The sequence below is a fragment of the Tachypleus tridentatus genome, chromosome 5, assembly GCF_004210375.1.
Source record: "Tachypleus tridentatus isolate NWPU-2018 chromosome 5, ASM421037v1, whole genome shotgun sequence".
NCBI classification, from domain to species: domain Eukaryota; kingdom Metazoa; phylum Arthropoda; class Merostomata; order Xiphosura; family Limulidae; genus Tachypleus; species Tachypleus tridentatus.
In genome coordinates this window covers 39,790,171-39,806,521 of record NC_134829.1, presented here as the reverse complement: position 1 = coordinate 39,806,521, position 16,351 = coordinate 39,790,171, and the positions used below count along the sequence as shown (strand labels likewise).

The following is a 16,351-nucleotide window of genomic DNA, read 5'->3' as shown; positions in this document are numbered from 1 at the left end:
CTTTGCGCTGCCCATCACGTGTATCGAAAATATATTTATAGCGTTGTAAGCCCGTGGCCCGGCATGGCCAGATGGATTAAGGCGTGTGACTCGTAATCTGAGAGCCGCGGGTTCGATTCCTCGTCGCACCAAACATGCTCGCCCTTTCAACCATGGGGGCGTTATAATGTGATAGTCAATACTATTAATTGTTGGTAAAAAGAATAGCCCAAGAGTTGGCGGTGGGTGGTAATGACTAGCTGCCTTCCCTCTAGTCTTATACTGCTAAATTAGGGACGGCTAGCACAGATAGCCCTCGTGTAGCTTTGCGCAAATTAAAAAAACAACAACAACCAAACAAAGCGTAAGCCCACAGAGATACCGCTGTGCCACCGTGGGCATTCCAATTGTTATCTTAGTGGAGTTACTGTTTGTTTGTTCAGAATTTCGTGCAAAGCTACACGTGGGCTATCTCCGCTAGCCGGCCCTAATTTAATAATGTAAGACTAGAAGAAAATCAACTAGTCGTCACCACCAACTCTTCGGCTACCCTTTTCTCAACGAATAGTGAAATTGACCGTTTCATTATGACGCCCCCGCGGCTAAAAGAGCGAGCATGTTTGATGTGAGCATGAAATGGTAAAAAAATACCACCTTAAATGTTGTTAGAAGTTATAAATTCTGGTTTTTCTGCTATATGTTGTTGACGCCTATCAGTTTGTTTGTTTTTATTTTGTTTTTCTATTTTCGCTCAAAGCTACACGAAGGCTATCTGCGCTATCCGTCCTTAATTTAGCAGTGTAAGACTAGAGGGAAGGTAGCTAGTCAACACCACCCACCGCCAACTCTTGGACTACTCTTTTACCAAGTGGGAATGACCATCACATTATAACGCCCCCACGGCTGAAAGGGTGAGCGTGTTTGGTGCGACGGGATTCGAACCCGCGACCCTCAGATTACGAGTCCAACGCCTGAACCCACCTGAGCGGGCTTTGTTTGTAGTTAAACACAAAGTTACACAACGTGCTATTTGTACTGTGTTAACTACAAGTAACGCACTTGGCTTTCAGTATTATAAATCTTCATTCTTGTCGTGAGGTAATAGGAAGAGGGGCGGCTATACACCTGTCAGAAGATTTAGGTTCACCATTTTTTAATACAAGGAACGTGTTAAAAATATGTTTTTTTTCGTTGTTGTTTGCAATTAATAAATATATTTGTTTGTTTTGTATAGATTATAGAACCTTAGGCTAAGGTCAGTGGAGTTTTAATGTTCGGTGCTCGTTTAACGATGTTTGATTTTTGTTGTTTAGTACAAATTGCGCTTGGTAGCTTCAGACAACCTTAACGAGAACTACACGACGGTGGTTATCCGTATTAAGGACGTGAACGATAACCCGCCCGTTTTCGATCGATCCACCTACGAGACACAGATTATTGAGGAAGATAACCGGAATTTACCCAAGCGAGTACTACAGGTAAGTTTGTATTGACTGTCCTTTTAATGATAAATACCTCTGTTCTTGTACATCGGGCCCGGCATGGCCAAGCGTGTTAAGGCGTGCGACTCGTAATCTGAGGGTCGCGGGTTCGCATCCTCGTCGCGCCAAACATGCTCGCCCTTTCAGCTGTGGGAGCGTTATAATGTTACGACCAATCCCACTATTCGTTGGTGAAAGAGTAGCCCAAGAGTTGGCGGTGGGTGGTGATGACTAGCTGCCTCCCCTCAAGTTGTATGCTGTTAAATTAGGGACGGCTAGCACAGATGGCCCTCGAGTAACTTTGTGCGAAATTCAAAAACAAACAAACAAACTTGTACATCGTGGTTGTTAGGTCCACTTGTATTGTTAACGTTGTCAGATGTCAGACATCCATTTGTTTGTATCGAAAAAACTCACTTTAAAATGCAAAACCGGCATTCGAAACAAAAGTCAGTGTGATTTCTGTTACAGATACAGAAAAGAACTAATTTACTTGAAATGCGTGAAAATTCATAAACGTGATTGGTAATCCACGCTAGGCCTTCTATATGTTACCAAATATATATTCTATTTACATGCGATATAATATACTGATTCAAATAAGAAAAGAAGAGATTCTGTGAAAAGATTTTTATTAGTTGACTGGTTTCCAAATGACGTTTTTTTGTGTCCTTGTTTTATTAGATATGTCTGTTTGTTCTTTGTTTTGTTTCGCTTCATCTTTGCTTATCATTTTACAGCAAGTAACACGAATGACTTTATAGGTTATTTACAATAGAACATTATTGAAGGTTTGTTTACATGAAATACAACATGTAGCTATACATATTTTATTTCTGATACCTTTGAACTGCAGGATATTTGACAAAAACATGATTGTAAGTGCAGGATATCTTAGAAAGATTACATACCTTTTAGTATTTAATTTTTATTTTTCGCTTAGTGGTGAGCCGAATAGGGCCCAGTAATTTGCGTGCCGAAATGTGGATTCCAGGTTCCCTGGTTCGCGTCTCGTTGCCATCGCAGATGAGTAGCGACGGTTTAGTCAGGATGGACAAGATCCAGTCAGTCTGTTTGACAGTTCCTGCAGCTTAATAAGTCATATATAGCACATTTTTTTTAACTTATCTGTGACTTGCACCCAAGTTTCTACTCACCTCCTGTCTCTCCATCTTAATTCTAAGCTCATCCGAACTTTTGTACCTTGTGTAGCCGTCGATAAAAAAAACAACAAAAAAAACTCGCTACTGTATTTTGGGGCTATGGGTGCATTATAGTAGAATAGTCTACGAGTTTATTTAGACGGTATTGACTAGTTGCCTTTCTTTTATTCTATCACTTCAAAATTAGAGTCGGCTAGGATAGAATTCCTTCAGTTATGTTTGAGCGATATTCCACAAAATAATAATAGTAAAAATCGCATGATAATTTATGTAATGTATGGTTGAACTGCATAGTTTTTGTTACTTTTGAACCTTGCGCATGTGCAGTTGTTTTTTTTAAACTTTTCTTCCCGATTTTTTTTTTGCGCATGTGCAGTTGTTGTTGTTTTTTTCAAACTTTTTTTTTTTCGACTTTTATATATAACAAACACTTGATGGATGTCGGGTTTTAGAAGTGTTGTTCAAACAAGCTCTCTCCAATCGTTATTTCAGGTGGTTCAAACAGGAATGCTCTTAGGTTGGAAGTTGTGTGAAAATCATTTTTTAAAACATCATTTGATTATCACAAATTAGATATACCTATTGTGAATAGAAATTCAGATATCTGATATCGGTAAATCGTAAAAACGTAGTTGTATATGCATTAAATAAAAGATACTGGTTATTTGGTATCTTTTTCTTAAACTGGTAATTTAGAAACGTAATCGAAAGATCTTTTTATATTGGGAACTGCTAGTTAATGAACAACCGATTAATTCAGTATTTTCGCACAAAAAATTGTAAATATGATCTGGCATTACAATCAACGAATAATGATCAAAATATAGAACACTTGAAAATGGTAGCGCCTTACTTTTAAACATTCTGTTTATATTGACTTATATTTATCCAGTCAAAATTAAATCTGCAAGTTTCTTGTAGTTACCACAGTAAAATAAGTACATTAAACAAACTCATATTTGCCTTGCCTCTTATATGCTGACAGGAAGCTCTAATTTAGCAGTGTAAGACAAGAGAAAAGGGAACTAGTCATTACCACCCATCGCCAACTCTTGGGCTAATTTTTTACATTCGAATAAAGGGATTAACCGTAATTTATAACGCCCCCACGACTGAATGGGCGAACCTGTTCTGTGAGAGAGATTTGAACCCGCGTCCAGCAGGTTCCGAGTCGTGCGCTCTAACCACTGGACCGTGACTGAAGGACAGTCAGTGTTCGTGCTGCTGGTTGACTGTTTCTTATTCTTCAAGAGAAATTACACTTGGAAGAGCATGTTCAGTGAAAGAACTTATGCTCATCAGTTAATAAAGCGTGTTATTCACTTAATCGACTTCAAGATATCTTGGAAAGAACAAAAAAGAAAAGTAGATTGATACCTGATTTAATCATCGTATGGCTGATGACGGCATAAGTTATTTTCCCATGTAATTTTTATTAATTTTAACCTAAAACGACGGTGATATAGTCTTTTAGTTTGCATTTGAACTTTTCTATTTTTGTAAAACTTTTTTATTGGTTTATGGAATTTAGCGAAGAGTTACTAGATTGGTTATCTTCGCTAGCTATCCTTAATTTTCAAGCGATAAACGGACGAGAGTTTGGTTTGTTTTGAATTTCGGGCAAAGCTACACAAGGGCTATCTGCGCTAGTCGTCCCTAATTTTGCAATGTGAGACTAGAAGGAGTCGTCACCACTCACCACCAACTCTCGCACTACTCTTTTACCATGGCTGAAAGAGCGAGCATGTTTGGTATGACGGAGATTCGAACCCGCGACTCTCGGGTTACGAGTCGCCTTAACCATGTGGCCATGCTGGACCGGTAGCTAGTTAACACCACACACTGTCAATTCTTGATCTACTCTTTAACAGCAAAAAGTGGAATTGAAAGAAACACGGCTGAAAGGGAGAACACGTTGGCCTTTTCGTAAACCATAATTATTTATTTCGTAATGAATTCGTTTACTAATTGTTGGAAGGAGAACTTTAATATGTGTATCTGTTTATTGTGATTTACTCGCATTTGTGTACGTTTCAAAATGAGCTGTACTCTTTGAAAAGTAACGTTGTGTCAGATATCGACAGTTTTGGACTTGTATATACCTAGAAAAATAACTTAGTACATGCAATTATGGTTGAGCGTAGCCTTGTGATAAGCTTGCCAAACTACTAATTTGAATCCATGGTTCGCGTCCTGTTTTTGCATGATCACACTCCGCACTTTGGGAGTCATATGTACGTTATAGGAGTGACAGTCAAATCACTCTAATTGATTATTGTATTCCAAGAGTTCACTAGCTGTTTTTCCTCGTGGTTTATCATTACATATTTAGGGTTTCGTTTGGTTTGTTTGGAATTTCGCATAAAGCTACACGAGGGCTATTTGCGCTAGCCGTCCCTACTTTAGTAGTGTAAGACGAGAAAGAAGGTAGCTAGTCATCAACACCAACTGCAAACTATTGGGCTACACTTTTACAAACAAATAGTGGGGTTAACTGTAACATTATAACGCCCCCAGGGCTGAAAGAGCGAGTGTGTTTAATATGACGGGGATACAAACCCGCGCCTTCGGATGACGAGTCGAGTGCCTTAACCACCTGGCCATACCGGGCCTCTAGAACTAAGTAGATTTATTATTATTATTTTATTTAGAAGTACGTCATTTCAAGTTTCGCATGGTTGTATAACCCCGGTTTAGGGAAATGATTCATTCGTTTTATATTCAAATCGTCCTCGCGAGAATGTCAGACAAAATTCTTAATATAAACACATGGCTTGGCGTTTTTGTTTTGTTTTTTTCTGTGCGACAAAACGCCTTTCAAAACTGAAACCCAATCTTTTGGAGAATTTGTTGCTCTAGTGGAATTCGGCGAATTATATGCACGGCTTAACTCTTCGAATACTAACAAGACTTGATTATCTTCTTAACAACTAGATAAAACAAGAACAAAAAAACACTGAACAATCAAAAGTCACCAGCTACTGTATGGGTTACATTCATGAGATTGTGCTTGTTCCGTAGGTCACAGCCACAGATGGTGATAGGGACCGACATCAGGCAATTGTCTACTTTTTGACAGGCCAGGGGATCGAAGACAATAACCCGGCCCAGAACAAGTTTGCAATCAACAGTTCGACAGGAGAGATCTACGTTCTGAAACCGTTAGACCGTGATCGCCCGCTGGGTCGCTCGTATTGGCGCTTCACTGTATTTGCCGAGGACGAAGGTGGTAATGGGCTAGTGGGTTATGCAGATGTTCTTGTTAAACTTAAAGATATCAACGATAATGCACCCATTTTTCCATCAGCTCTGTATGTTGGCAATGTGACGGAGGATGGGCCAGCAGGTAAGATCATTATAAATTTAACGTCTAGTATTTTAACAGCTAACTTGAGAATTATATACTGGGAAGAAAACATCTCGCAGAACATCTGAAAAGGATAAATCTGTTCCAGATCTTTTTCTCAAGAATGGAAATTATTCAATATTTCATTTAAATGTAACATAACGTTTTCTGGATCTCTTAATATACGTGGACTCCTATTATTATATAGTTAATACATAACGACTTTTACTTACACATAACATTTGGAAGTTGTTGTTTTTTTACCTCTACCAACTAACTAATAAGTGGCCCAACAAATTTACAACATAAACATATAAAAGTATAAATTTTTAGATTAATGTTACCGTTTTCTATCAAAAGTGAATTATCAAAACGTTCATTGTACTTATTGTACTTTAGGGAGCCCGTAATTGTAACAAAATATTAAATAGTTTGTCAACAATTAATGTATTATAGTTAGTACGTTTTTCCTCTTAGGCATGACTGTAATGACCATGACTGCTATTGATTATGATGACGTAGAGGAAGGTGAAAATGCAAAACTCACTTATTCCATTGAACAGAATCCAGTTAATGAAAATGGAGAGTTGATCTTTACAATAGATAAAGATACTGGAGTCATTTCGACAGCAGTGTGCTGCCTTGATAGGGAGACCAATCCAGAGTACACCATCAAAGTTGTTGCTACAGATGGAGGAAGACAATCAGGTCAGTAGGCTTTGTGCAATTAAATGATATTTAGCCAAGAAAGTGTTGTGACCTTAACTTTAATCTTATCACTTCATTGTTATGGTGTGGACTTCTTTCCAAGCTGGTAAAGTATGATTATGGTTAAGTACACTATGTAACACAAATTTTGTTCCTGGTTAGTATGTGTTATTTCCTAATTGCTTATGTTGTAAAAGTACAGAAAATGGCCATTATTCCCTTCACTCTTTGCTTTTGTGACCTGGATAATGAAATTTAGAAATTAACCTACATTCTATGTAAAAACGGAAAAATTTGTACATTTTCATTGACATAAAGTCTGAATAAAACAACATATGAATCAAGATTTACATGTTTTATGCTAAAGTTATACAAAAATGTTTAGAAGTGAGTAGTTTTTTGAGATTTGCGACTGTAATGTAAATCATTTTCACGTATTAGCCCCCAAATATAGTCTCTCATCATGTTTTCATTATACGCTCTCAGATCACAGAAGCAAAGTTTGAAGAAGAAATAGGTCTTTTCCATTGACTTTAGGCATAAGCAATTGGGAAATAACACTTTCTGTCCAGGAACAAGAAAAAGTAAACATTTTGTTACATAGTCTTACACTTATCATAAAACATAAGCATTAGGCCTATATTTTCCAACAGTGCTTTTTCTATGTGACCCATTAAAATTTTTTCAAAGATTAAAGAGCATATGGTAATAGTATTGCAACCATACTGTCAATCCCACTATTCGTTTCTCATAAAGGTAAAAAGTATTATAGCCTTACTAGATGTTTTATGACAACGTTAATGGTGATTTAATCTAAGATCTTTAACCTCCATTTTGCTAACTTAACCAGTCCAGCTTAAGAGCTATCAAAATTTAAGGTGTTTTATTTTGCTAACAACCAGTCCAGCCCTCGAGCTATCTAAAATTTAAGGTGTTTCATTTTGCTAAAACAAACAAGAGCAAACAAACACAGAAGCAAAGTTTGCTAAGAAGAAATAGGTCTTTCCATTTGCTTTAGGCATAAGCTTAATTGCTAAATAACACTTTCTGTCCAGGAACAAGAAAACTTAAGAGCTAAACATTTTGTTACATAGCTAACTTAACAGTCCATCATAAAACATAAGTATTAGGCCTATATTTTCCAACAGTGCTTTTTTTATGTGACCCATTAAAAATTTTTCAAAGATTAAAGAGCATATGGTAATAGTATTGCAACCACACTGTGTTTGCCATATTCATTTCTCATGAAGATGTAGTGTTTAAAAGTATTATAGGCTTACTACTTATGTTTTATGACAACGTTAATTATTATCACGGCAATTCAGATTTAATCCAAGATCTTTAACCTTGAGGTGTTTCATTTTGCTAACTTAACCAGTCCAGGTTAAGAGCTATCTAAAAATTTAAGGTGTTTCATTTTGCTAACTTAACCAGTCCAGCTTAAGAGCTATCTAAAAATTTAAGGTGTTTCATTTTGCTAACTTAACCAGTCCAGCTTAAGAGCTATCTAAAAATTTAAGGTGTTTCATTTTGCTAACTTAACCAGTCCAGCTTAAGAGCTATCTAAAAATTTAAGGTGTTTCATTTTGCTAACTTAACCAGTCCAGCTTAAGAGCTACCTAAAAATTTAAGGTGTTTCATTTTGCTAACTTAACCAGTCCAGCTTAAGAGCTACCCAAAAATTTAAGGCTAAAATTTATGGGCTTAAAATATGACATCATTAGCTTAGAAAAGAGTTGAAATAACATGAATTCTAACCTAATATAAGGTTAGACTACTTCAGATTAATAAACATTTGCACCTTAGGTATATGAAAATATGCATTTAGGATTTCTAGCATCATAAGAAAAGCATTTCTGAACCAAAAATAGATTTAGGCATTAAGTGTTTATAACTGATACTGCTAAAAAAAATTATAATTAGTTTTCCTGGCATGAATGTAATAGATTCTTATTAAAATATTATTTTCATCACAGGAACAGGCACGGCTACTATTAAAGTAAAAGATATCAATGACATGCCTCCAAGGTTTACCAAAAGTGTGTGGAATGTAAAGGTGGATGAGACTGATGGAGACAACATCCCCCAAGAGTCTATTCTTGTTGTATCTGTTAATGATAAAGATCTACTGGAAACCAATCGTTTCAGCTATGAAGTTCTTGAGACCGCCTTTGGTGCTGACAAGTTTACAATGCTTACAAATCCTGATGGTACTGGCTCATTGAAAATAACCAAGGTATTCCAACTGATGCTTCATGACGCTTTTACTTTGATATTACAAACAGTTTTGCTTAAATAAATAGAACTGCATATATATATATATATATATATCAGTATATATGTTACACATGTTACACAGCAGTTATTTTAATTTTAACAATAAAAAGTAAAAGTGTAAATGTGCATCTTCTTACCTTTGATGATATTTTAAAAGAACTTTTTAGACAAGAAGTTGAAAAATGAAAAGCACCAAATATGAAAGACAAACAACTAAAACTAAAGTACAAAATTCAAAGTTGGAAAGGTAAAATTTACCAGAGTAAGAGGTATCTGAATGGTAGGACCCACACAGCAGTAGGGATTCACCGTCTGTTCTATGTTTTTTATATATATATTGTTACATGGATAATTTTAACAGCAATTTTGTATTTTTATGCACACAAATATGTATATATATATATAAACTACTGAAGATAGAAAGCTATTAACAAGAATGTATAGTTGTGGATGAACAAAAATATAAGGTTGTTCTTTCATGTTCTTTTGAGTTAACGGACTGTTTAATATCAAGATTCACCTGTACATCTGTAAATAATTACATACATTTACTTCTGTTTTTACAGACAGTTTACTTTAATGTGAAAAATACTGAGATGCCATCAAATATGTAACTCCTACATGAACAATAAATATACTTTAAAGTCTATAGAAAATTTATTTCTTTGACAAAAAATTTGTTAAAATATCTGAAGATATTTAAATTGTATATCAGTAGGTGGTTTTCTTTTGTTTCAGAAGTCTTCTAAAAAATATAGAGACACTTACATTATGTATCTTCAGATATTGTACTTTTGTTTTAACAGTCTGCTTAAATATCTTGAAACATGTTTGTGCATGTCTGCAGATATTTTACTTCTGTGTCAACAACATGCTAAAGTATCTAGATGTTTCATATCTGCAGATATTTTATATCTATATAAACAGTCAACTAACTTTCTTAAGTATCTAGACATTTAGATATTTAAAGAAATTTTATTTAAATATTCCAATTTATTTGTTATAATAAAACACATTACTAGAATTAGACTGCAGTTGCATGCTATAGTTGAATAAACACTGTGGAGCAGAGGCTGACTCTGTGGGTTTCAGAGCAGGTGAACCAGGTTTGATTTCATAAAATACAACAACCAAGATGTTTTCTTAACTCTCAGTTTTGGATGCATTAAATATTTAATTATTTGTTGAATTTCATGCAAAGCTACTTAAGGGCTACCCATGCTAGGTGTCCTTATTTGTGACGTGATAGAGTAGAGAGATTGCACTTAATGGAGGAACACAACCTATCACCAACTACTTGGATAAAAACAAAAAGTGAGAGTGACTGAAACATTATAACATCCTCTTGGCTAAAAGGGTAAGCATATTCATTGACAGGATTCTGATCCATGGGTGCATTATAAAAGTGTGACAGTCAAGCTATTAGCATGGATGGTGAGTGGTAGATTGCTGCTGATTGGCTGCCTTTTTTCTGGTCAGTACATTACAATCAAAGATGGCAGCAGATAGCCTTAGTAGGTTTATCATAAATACAAATGTAAAAAAATAATAACAAATGGAATCTTCCTTGTAATGCAGGAGAGTTGATGAACATGGTTTATATTTACAAATATAAAAACACATACATTGAACTCTGAGAATCAAAAGATTGATCACAACTAAGAAACTAAGTAAATATTTCAAACGTAAAATAAGAACCACTTTATATTTCTTTAACTTGAATGTGCTGTTGTTTCCCTACCTTTATATAAAATGATCAAGTTTATACAGCTGATAGATAAGTGTTGGAGTCATTATTTTAATTATTTATGTTTTATTTGTAAATTTTTTAATTCTTTAAAAAATTTTCTGCACTTTCAGTTGATTTGGTATTTTTTACTTGGTACAAAGTAGTTTATTCAATGGTCAATAAACAAATTCTTACTTAATATCATATTTAAAACACTAAATATTGTAAAAATTTTTTTTTAAAAAAAGCCTTTTAACTAATTGATTGTTTGACATTTCTAGTGTCTCATCTTCAAATTTGTTAATTGTAAATTCATTTTAACTTTCTATATTTTATCCTGAAGAAAATACATTCTAAAACTGCTGTTTTCTTGTATACCATTTCCAGCCACTTGACTTTGAAGACATTAATCAGAGATATGGTTTCAACATAACCATTCAAGTCAGTGATGATGGTGGTCAGTCATCAGATCCAAGGCACATTGATCGAGCACAAATCCAGGTACGCATTCAAGATATCAACGACAATCCGCCAAAGTTTTTAAAGGCTAATATCCATGAAATTGTTCCAGAAGATGCTGAACTTAATAAGAGTGTGACAAAGTTTACAGCTATAGACCCTGAAAATGGAGGCACATCCACAGTTAGGTAAAATATTTTAATAATGTGTCATTTTATGATTGCATTTACAGTTTTTGTTTCATTTCATTGTTGGAGAAATAAAAAAAGCATATGAGAAAATAATGTTATATGTACAGGGTGGCCCATAAGTCCCTACCTATCCGTATATCTTATGTATCCAGTGTATCTGTGTGTTGTCCCTCATTCTCGCTGCATAATATTATGCGTACTTGTCACAATACACTCTTCAAATGTAAATGGGCTTTGTGTGTAAATCAGCCATATTTCTCTGAAAAAAAGAAACAAATTTATAATACATGCGTAATTGAATATAACATAATAACATATGGATGGTTAGTAATAGTTAGTACATGCTATGTACAGTGTGAATATACGTCTAAATTATCATCAAAATTCAAAAATTTATTTTCACTCTCTCTATTGTTTTAAATAAAAGTAACATTTATGAGAGTATTTCTTATATCAAAATTAATTTTTAATGAATATGAAGTTTGAAAGTTTTATTTATTTTGTAGTTATGCTATTGAGCGAACTTCAGATAGAAAGAGACAGTTTAGTATTGACCAGCAAGGTGAAGTACGGGTCCAGAGACAGCTGGATCGGGAAGATATCCCCCGATATGAAATTAAAGTTTTGGCAATAGATGATGGTAAGTCAATAGAGAGTTTCCCATGTCAAGTCACATCCTGTATTATTTTAGGAAAATCACGTTTAAAAAGGTCACCTTTATAAAGAACTTTTCATTTACCTCACATTCAAGAAAAGCTAAGAACAGTCAAGTAAACAAAATGAAAATTTCATTTTTATGAGTTGATAAATGTAAGGATGATTAATAATACAATTATTAAAGGAAAATAAAGTGTGGAATATTCCATCAGAGTAAGAAAATAAAATAATACTCTTTATCTTATTTTGGAATAAGTATCAGTGTGTGTTTTTAAGAGATAAATACCTTATTTTGTTCTTCACTAACTCTAGTTTAAGTCTTAATTATGCAATTTCTAATGGTTTCAGTTGTGAACTTTTTCTAAATCTTTGTGTACAACAGTAGCTTTAGAGACCTGTCTAATTTTAAAGTTTTACTTAAAGTGACAGATAAGTTCAACTGATATTTCACATCAGTTGAAGTGTAAAATAATACAGCTAGCAAGTTTCAGTAGCAGCCATGGTAAAAAATGTTCCAAAAAAGTTTCACTGTTTTTAAAAGATGTAAGATTTTGTTAGAGGAAAATAGATAAAACTCTTTGACTCGTAAAAAAAATGTATTTGAACTACAACAACGTCTTGTTAGTGTTTACATTTTATTTCAATGACAAGATCTCTTGTTTATAAGTTTGTTAAAATATAACATTTTCATCAATAAAATGTTTTCATAGAAGGTGAGTTTCCTTTTTTATTCCAATTATGCTGTTCTCGTTTACTGGACTATAATAAACTTGCACGTTAATGAACTTTTTGTTTTAATTTCACGTGGCTTTCAACAGTTTTAAGTTTAATTTAGTTATATTCATCACAAAAAAGTGAAACCCCTTTAACCATCTGTAAAATTATGAAACATAAACCATGCATGTACTTGTTAAGATATTCTAAATTAAGTATTTAAAAACTAAGTAGAACTGAAAATTTACTTTATTAATTTGATCCAAATATGTTGGTTTAGTGATTTTTTAGTCTTATGTATTTGTGATAAGAGCCATATGATTTGGGTTTTTTTGGTTCAGGTTTTGTAGTCATCAACAACCATTATCTCTGATTATCCAACATTTAAATTTGTGCAAAACACATTTTTATTGTATAGTTACCTGATTTTTTTAGGACGTTATATCCCACAGTTTTTAAATGACTGGCAACTATATTAAATTGATATGTGACACCTCAGTGTTACTAGACTGTGGCATTTGATTTGTATGACTTGCATCATAGACTATCTTAGTTTGATATGTGACAAATCTATGCTGTCATTGAGCTAACACTCCTTACTATGCCATCTGTATTCATTCTCTATACCTGATATATAAAACTAATATAGCTGTCATTAGTTATATAATGTAATATATTAATGAACAGATTCAATATCTTGTACTTTTTATAAATTAGACACCTGCTACGAGGTGTAATGGTTTTTTCTTAAGTGTTTGAATTAAGTCAGAATGAAACAGTCTATCTAGTATCGATCATTTCATTTGACATTAAGCATGTTTAATTTTGTGTGATTATATGTCTTTGCACAAAATAATTTATAGTTTGAGAAATTTATCAATATTTAAATTTTTATAATTATCTTATTAACAACTTTAGTTTGACTGTTTGTATTTTTTTGAAGGAAAGCCTGCTCTCACTGCTACTGCCACTTTGACTGTGACTGTAGATGACGTAAATGACAATGCTCCACGGTTTCTTAGAAACTATCGTCCAGTTGTTTATGAAAATAAACCACCACAAAAGGTTGTAGAAATTCGAGCAACAGATGATGATGATAGGTCCAAAAATAATGGCCCTCCTTTTACATTCCGCATGGATTTCAATGCACCTCCTTCAATAAAAAGTTTCTTTGAAGTTGAAAATGATGCTGGTAGGTAAAAATATAAAATCTATCTTCTTTAAGCTCTGCTTGATTTTAAAACATTGTCATATAATTCTCTTATGGCAGTTTCTGTACACATATATAAGTATGTTTCACTTGGAACATGAATATTGCAAGATGTTCTACATTAGTCTTCGTGATGGCAACATAATTGTTTCTAAATGTTTTAATTAAACTAAATGAAATAACATTTTTAGAATAAATTTCTTGAACGAGCACACTTAATGAATGAAATTATGCTAGATAGTTTTAACCACTTTTAAACTTGAGGTACAGAATATAGCTATCCTACGTTTAACAACGTTTGATATCCAAACAAATGAGGTACCTAACTATCACAAAATGTATTTTATAATATCCCATAAATCAGTCTTAATGCAGTCATGTACTATTATGTGTTGATAACATGACAAATGCTACAATAGCCCATTCAAGAAGCTTGAGGTACCTGAAATTAAGGAATAAAAGCTGCAAATAAAAGATTAAATGTGTAAATAAATAAATAATCTAAATTTTCTGATCATAAATCCATTCACATTTACCAAAATTTAACAAATTATTAATAAATACTTGCTAACTCATTCTGTATCAAGTTTTTGTTGGGAAATGACTTCAAAAAGGTAGCTTTTTCTATTTGACTTTTTGATAGCTCAATGTAACACATGATAACATGTGAACAAATTTAGACAAATAATTAAGAATATGTCCAAATTAACTCAGAAAAATATTCTGTGAAGCATAGAGGGCACCCCAGTTATCTGGGAATCATGGAAGGGGCTAATAATGAAATTAACAACAGTAATTTTTAAAGACTACAATAAATATATATTTTTTGTTTCTTTTTATGAACCAAACATAGTGAACCTTTTTGAATTACTTCTTTGTTTAAAAAAATAAGAAAGACTGGGAATAACAAACAGATGAAATAAACCATCATAATAAGCTATTTGGCCCGGCATGGCCAAGCATGTTAAGGCATCCGACTCTTAATCTGAGGGTCGCGGATTTACATTCCCGTTGCGCCAAACATGCTCGCCCTTTCAGCCGTGGGGGTCGTTATAAGTTACGGTCAATCCCACTATTCATTGGTAAAAGAGTAGCCCAAGAATTGGCGGTGGTTTGTGATGACTAGCTGCCTTCCCTCTAGTCTTACACTGCTAAATTAGGGACGGCTAGCACAGATAGCCCTCAAGTAGCTTTGTGCGAATTTCAAAAAACAAATAAACAACAAGCTATTTGCTTTGGTAAATCAGTAAATGTAAAAAAAATTATATTCAACTTTCCACTGTATTTACTGGTTCTCATGTTACTCTGAGTAATATGTGTTTTATTGTTGCCATCAGTAGACTGATTGTCAAATTTCATATGCAATAACACTTACAATTGTACTTGAATTTAAAAGACATGAAATGAATATTTAGAAATATATAACAGTATATTTGTGTATTTATTGATTTCTGATTATTGTTGGTTCAACATATCTTGTCTCTCCAGAGTTTATGACTTTATTGGCAATTTTAACTTAATTTAAGTCATAAATGCTTAGATAAGACCAGGTACGTAGCAGAATTTATACAGTTTCAGCACTTTCACTTTGTTTCTTCAAAACTGAATAAATTGTTTTAATCAGTTTTGATAGTGTTTTGTTTATTATAGAACCTTTGATTGTAAGATGAGAATCCTATTGCTGGAATCATATGATTTATGTGTGTAAAACTGATTTAATAAACAATCTTATTTCTTTTTAAGTAGTTGAATGTAAAGTGATAAATCTTATTCAAATGTAATAAACCAACTCAAAACTAGAGAAGTACTCTTAAGAGTGCATACACAGCGCTATTTATATTCTGCTCTCAAAAATATACGCAAACGTGTCCGTATCTGCCATTATCGATGGACATGGATCATATTTGGCAGGACAATAAAGAATAATATTCTACATATGTCCACCAAGCTTTATCAAAGTCTCATTATTTTTGACTGAGTGATAGAGCAAAAATAGTGTGAAAAAATCAATCCAAATGTTAACAGATAGGAACGTTTTGGATTTTAGTGGCCTTACTATGATCTTGATCCTTCATAAACTAGTCACTTCTAAGTTGGGTCATATTTCAAATGTATTCCAACTTTTCTCCAAATCCATGTAGTTATTTTCAAGAAATCTTGCTTACACCCACACAGAGGTGAAAGTATGACCTCCATCCACCTTTTGTGGTGGAACTAACTGTCAACACCAAAAACAAATTTTTATGTCATTGAAGTTTGTTGCACTACCTTTTGGCCCCAAGTATTCAGTGTGTTGAAGGGTGACATTAACATATGTTTTGGAACAATATGGGACTTATTGGTCCATCTCAGTTGTTCCATCTTCTAAACTAAACTAAAAGTATTCATAAATAAATTTTAGAACATCTTAAAGCCAGCCCTTATCATTCATATACTT

At 33.6% G+C, this 16,351-nt stretch overlaps 1 pseudogene across 1 annotated transcript in view; it reads left to right on the top strand.

The window, feature by feature from the left end:
- Window positions 1–16,351, top strand: part of LOC143250338 (neural-cadherin-like) — a 393,110-nt pseudogene that overhangs the window by 337,082 nt on the left and 39,677 nt on the right. Inside the window, exons 15-21 of the transcript XR_013028146.1 lie at window positions 1,293–1,457; window positions 5,645–5,969; window positions 6,447–6,677; window positions 8,654–8,913; window positions 11,071–11,330; window positions 11,840–11,973; window positions 13,648–13,896. The product of XR_013028146.1 is annotated as a neural-cadherin-like (transcript). The remainder of the gene's footprint in view (window positions 1–1,292; window positions 1,458–5,644; window positions 5,970–6,446; window positions 6,678–8,653; window positions 8,914–11,070; window positions 11,331–11,839; window positions 11,974–13,647; window positions 13,897–16,351) is intronic.